A 6,025-nucleotide genomic window follows, 5' to 3' on the forward strand; every position below is an offset into this window, starting at 1 on the left:
ACTGGCTGAAATGTTAAAATTAAGTCAAGAAATGTAATCACAGGGTGAAATTTTTCAGAGTATCACTTGGCCCAATTCTCCAATAAATGGCATTCTCTGGCCTGCAGACCAACTGTTTACACACAGAGCCACATTTGAAAACGTGTCGTTTTCCTGCAACTCAGGCTCTTTAAATATTTTTTTCAGTTAAAACTCCTTTGGGTAAAACTTTCACTTGCAATACAACTGGACAAACACATACAGATATGGCTACACTTTTACATACCAGTGACTGGTAGGGAGAAAACAGGTAGCAAATATCATTATGTTCAGTTGGAAAGAATCCCTATTAATCATGCAAGAATACCCTGCTTTTTTTAATGTCTGAAGCACTTCTTTCTTTTTTTCTGAGATGCAGAAAATACAGGAAGGCAAGATTAATACCTCAAACAATTTTGTTCTAATGCATTTTTATTAAGCAACACTTTGGCTAATTTGTCGTGAACAAATAGTTTTTCCTCTGTTGATAGATACAGAAATGGCATGCTGACTTCATGTGCTCATGCTGTTTCCACAAATAAGTAAGGAAGGGGCATAGGCCATCTGAAATCCTCCAGCCTCGCATGACAAACTTGGGTGAAGCCTTTCTGTACCCCCACCTTCATTAGCTTTCTAGGATGACGTTGCTTTCTGTTACACTTTGACTGTTATTTCCATTAGACTTCTATTTTTAATTGACAGAACTTGCATAATGTTCAAACTTAGTTAATTCTGATGAGGCTTGAGCCAGAAGGAAATAAAATATTTTTGTCATGCAAAGAGGATCTAAAATAAAAGCTGTTAAAAGAAGTAAGAAGCCTTACAAGAAGGAGTTGTTAGGCAAGAGCAGAGTGGTTTCAAAAAGCTGCTATTTATTGCAGTGTTTGTGAAAGCACTTCTGGCAGTCTAACCACAAGTTCTTTTTTGAAGAAATGAGTTGTTATTTGTGTACTCAAACCCAGTTAATTATTCTTCATAAGTGAGCAGCAAAAGGTGAGTAACGGAGTATGCACTGTCATCCTAGGAGTAAAAACTACGAAGTGCAAGTACTGTGACAAAGGTGTGAAGTGTTTATAGTTCAAGTGAATTGTATTTTATAGCAAATTAGCCTTTGTGTTCCTATTTTCTTTATAAGATCCTGCAACGTGATACAAATTCATTATCTTTAGGATGAATTTTAATGTATTTTTGTGAGGTGAATACCCTCGTGTATGATGTGTCAGACATGAATCCAGTATAGAAATAAATTCTCCAATGAGTGTCTTACTCAGGTGTCAAACCAGGACACCAAAAGGTACATGGTGAAACCTGCTGATTTCAAAGGACGTGCTTCTTAATACCACTTATAATTGATTTTTGTTACAAATTTTTCTTTTTTAAGAAATTAAGTTTTTTAAGAATGTGAAAATCTAATGACTGTTTGAACAGGTGGCTGTGTGGTTTGGAGATGCTAAAAGTAGTCGTGCTCAAGTCTAGAATAAACCAAGAATGAGTAGGAGACTTTCTGAAAGTCCTTTTGTGGTTGGGTGTTTTGCTTCATGCAATGTCTTGGTCTCTGTAACAACAACAAAAAAAAGCGGCTTCAATGAGCTCCAGAGGATTATTCCATTAACGGGGTGTATGACAGACACTGCTCTAGGATCTAAAGCCATGGTGCGTTTGAATGTGACAACAGTGATTTCACAAAAGCATTGGGGGGGGGGGGGGGAGACAAACCCAAAGTAGTTTCCCTCTTTTTGCTCCATGAAGCCTCTGAAGCACTGTCTCCTGGCACGCTACCCTGAGTAGCGTTGGAGGGAGGGAGGAAGGCAAAGCCTGTCCTGCTCGGTCTTTGCCTTGGCAACTAGTTGTACAACAGTTACCTTAGGCTCATGCTTCATAAGGTGCTCTGGTTCTTCACAAAATAGCGCTGAAGAATTTTTCACTCTGGGGATAATAAGTAAGTAAATAACGGTGAAGAACCTAAACCACCCCGTGACCTGCAGCAGGCCCCAAGCAGGTGGGCGAGATCACCCTCTATTTCCGCAAAGCCGTAGTTCACCCTCGTCGGCGCTTGCCGGCGCTCGGTTCCGCTGTGGCTGCGGCGTCCCCGCTGCCGCTGAGGGGGCGCTCCCGCGCGGGAGGGCGGCGGGGGGCTGCTGCCGCCTCGGCCCGGCCCGGGCCGCCTCGGTCTTCCCTCCTCCTCACCGCCGCGCTTTCTCGCCTCCGCCGTGTGGCGGCTTTCTCGGCTTCCCCTCTGCGCCCGGCGGCAGCGGCCGGCGCCGGGTGAGGGGCGCGTTTGGGGTCGGCCCGTTGGGGACGTGGTGCGGTGTGCAGCGGCGGCGGCCGCCGCCGCCCTGCCACGGCCCTGGGGAAGGCGGTTGGCCCCTTCATCGCTTAATTTCCTCCTAGTAAACGGCCTGAAAAACGTACGCGTCTCACAGTGCTGCTCGGTTTTGGGGCTTTTTTCCCCCCAGGAAAATAACGTATTTGGAACACTTTCCCCGAAGCCCTGCCCTGGGAAGCGTTCCGTTCTGTGAGGGTTTTCCCTGCCGCGCCTCGCGTGCCCGCTCCGGCGGCGGGTCTCTCGTCAGGTCTCATTATGGGCTTCAGAACTAGTAAAATCTGTCAAGACACCAAACAGCGGTAAGAACAGGCAGGTGGGAGCGGGCGCTGGTCGGGCGCTGCGGTAGTCCCTGCCGCTATCGCAGGAGGGCGACGGGCGTGCGGGTGTTCGCGCTTAGAGGTGCAAGTCTGGAGTCGTGGCTAAGGGCGCTTTCCTCCTGCCTTTTGCCTCTTGGGGTTAAACGTGAGTTTTAGAACAGTAATGCTAATTTAAAAGAGCTTGTGGGGCCTTTACAGAACAGACTTTACCAGTTTGTTAAAGCTCAGATTTTCTTGGCGATGCTAGCGTAGAGTTTTCAGGTGTCTATGGACATCCTTACTCTGTTGCGTGCTAGATAGTATTTTTGATTAAATTCATTTTGCAAACTTGAGTACAACATCCATTAAAATGGATGACTACTTTTCTCAGACTTACCGCCAGTGTCGGTCTCCTGTGTCTCATTAAACTAGTGTGTTTGCAGCACACGTGCCTAATTTTCTTCAATATTTTAAGATTATCTAGGACAGCACCATGGTGGAAATTTTTCTTTGGGAGGTTCTTTGTCTGCCTGTTTTGGGGGTGGTGTTTTGATTTTTTAGAAAAATCTCATTTTGGGGGAGGTAGGAAAAAAATGCTTAAAAGATGTTGAGCTTGTTTTTCAGTCTTGGACTGCATCCTGCACTTACCAACCCGCTCAAATGAGTGAAGTTAGTCAAGTACACAGGACACTAATGTTATGCTGTGTTTTATTTTAAAGGCTTGGCTTCAGCATGTATTTAAGAGTCCACTGCAAATCAGGCATTTAATTCCTAACTTTGAAGTTTCAATACAAAGGGCCCAAAATCTGTGACACACTGAAAAGAGCTATTTGCAATTTTTTATACAAAAAAGCCCTGGAGTTTTGTTTGCGAATTTCTTTGTCATTTGGTGTATGAAATTGCCAAGATTCAAGCAAGCTCAGATTTTTAACTTCTTGAGTGTGCTCATACACCTACAATAAGATACTTTTCTTCCTTTTTATTAATATAGTTTCTTCCCTAAGAAATGAGAAGCTGCAAAGCTAAAACTTGAAATTAAAATGCAAATTTGATTATTTTGGAAAGTGTGATTTATAGCTGTAACTGAAAAAGCAGAGCAAGACAGTTCGAACAAAGTAGAAAATTAGATGCAGTTACCAGGTAACATTGAATTCTATTTCCTTTCTCTAAGCCAAACCCCAAATCATTGAGCTTCTCTGTTCCAGCAGTCCTTTCCATATATAACATAGCTGGGGATCACAGCCTGAATCCAAGTATGAATGTGAGCCTGACCTGTGAGTCTTTTAATATGTTGACACGTAACCCATTCTTTAATTAATGTTTTTACATAGAAAGTCACTGTATCTTGTTATTTTGCATGGATCTTCTGTGTCAATTTTCAGTCTGTGGCTCAGTGTTATTACTGGCTGTTGAGCCTCAGTTTGGTATCAGAAGGGGAGAGACTCAGCTACACTCTGGTCGTGCTGATGTCTGAAGCTGGACCTGTCCAGTTCCAGACACCGGGATCACTGGTGACTTCTGATGGGAACTTCTGAATAGCTGCTGCTCTGTTCTTACAGACATTTGGATTTCTCTTAACTCTGCTCAAGCCGGTGTTGTGTGTCTGCATTTATTTGATCCTTTATATTTAACAAGATTGCTTGTGCTTAAAATTAAGTGTATATATAACTGCGCGTATATATATGCAGTTATATGTCCAACGTTTACGAATTAAAACTGTTGCTCCCTCTTGAATCTTTTGAGAAAGTTTGTTTGCTACTTCTTAAAGAGAACCCGTCTTCTATGACACACCAGCTATTTTTGCATGAAAGCATTGTTACTCTAGAAATTGTGATTGAAATGCTAGTATCTGTAGCTAAGTATTTGTCCTAAAGCTATAAAAAATATCTCTTACTAAACACTATGGCACCTTATCAAAAAGCTCATCACGAGTCCAGTTTTCTTAGTGTGATGCCTGTTGTGTAACCTCTTAGAAAGATGCTCTCTTGCCACATGATAAGGCATACGTGCGGTGTTGTTGGTCTGCACATGCGCAGCAGTTCTGAGGCATCCCCAAAGTTAGTGTGCTGCAGTCTTGTGAACAGTCTGACATTTTTGGTCTATCTGGTTAGACCCTGCTTTGTTTCAGGGACTTTGGGCACAGAATGTCTCTCAGCATAGTTCATACAACCTTTCCTGGCCACCCTCTTTCCTAAAGCTCCTTCCTTGTGGGAAAGGAGTTGCCTGTGACCTGCATGAATTACTCTGGGTGAAAATTAAAGATGTAACTGAAAGAGAAAATTTGATTTTTTTTTTTTTTTTTTTTAATGAGAAACCCACCCACAGCGTTCTAAGGAAAGTCTAGCTATTTAGAGACAAAAAGGTTTCTAAAAGAGCTTCTGGTGTTTGAGTAGGGGATGAAATGACTAATAAAACGGCCTGTTCCAATAAAGCATTTAGATTTGAGCACATGCTTAGTTTTGGGGTGTGCTTGTGCTTCAAATTAAGCACCTATTTATGTACTCTGCTGACTCTGGACATTGGTATGCAAATGCTCAGCACACAAACACTGCTTGTAACTTGTTGCTGTTGGGCTATGTGGTTCTTAGGAGAGTCATGATAAGGCAGAAATTCCTTCTAGTTCCAATTTTGATATTCCCACTGACTTCAGTATAAGTTTTATGCTTTTAAGTTATTTTGCAACAGCTATGTGAAATACGTTGAAAAATCTTACTATATAAACAGTTAAAAGTCAGAGTACTGTGGAGAAAGGGTGATAGTAGTGATTCAAGAAAAGAATTGTCGCAATGTAGCAATTTTCTGGTAAATTCATGGTGGTGTTATATGCATGCCCAGCTATTCACTTACCTGCTTCTATCCATATTGCTGATAGTAGACCAAAAGCTAAATGACTGCAGGATAACGTATGGAGCATGTACTATGCCCAGATGAGCTGTAATCTTAAAATAAAAAATTAGAATGAATACAGGACTAAGTAACTCAGCAGAATAAAAATGGCAAACCCAGCAAGTCATAAGATTTCCACAGTGAAATCTCTGAAGCAGTTTCGAAATTAGAATAATCTGAAAGATCACAGTGGAGACGGAAGGCAGCTTTCCCAGTTACCACTTTGGGTTGATCATAGGAAATCCAAGCCACTGTGTGAAATCTAAGGTTTTTTTTTTTTAATTCCATTTCAGACCTGAGCTGTCCCCCAGTTTGGCATTTGGTAGATCTGGGATTTTGATAGAGGGGCCCAGCTTTCATCATGGAATATTTCATTAACTGTTCAGACTTGACTTTCTCATCTTCTTTGGTCATTGATCTACGCAAAGCACATGTGAGAAGTTGCTTTCCCTTTAAGTAAAATCCGTAAGCATTTTGAACTGAGCAAATGTTACCTGAT

The sequence above is a fragment of the Aptenodytes patagonicus genome, chromosome 13 (assembly GCF_965638725.1).
Source record: "Aptenodytes patagonicus chromosome 13, bAptPat1.pri.cur, whole genome shotgun sequence".
NCBI classification, from domain to species: domain Eukaryota; kingdom Metazoa; phylum Chordata; class Aves; order Sphenisciformes; family Spheniscidae; genus Aptenodytes; species Aptenodytes patagonicus.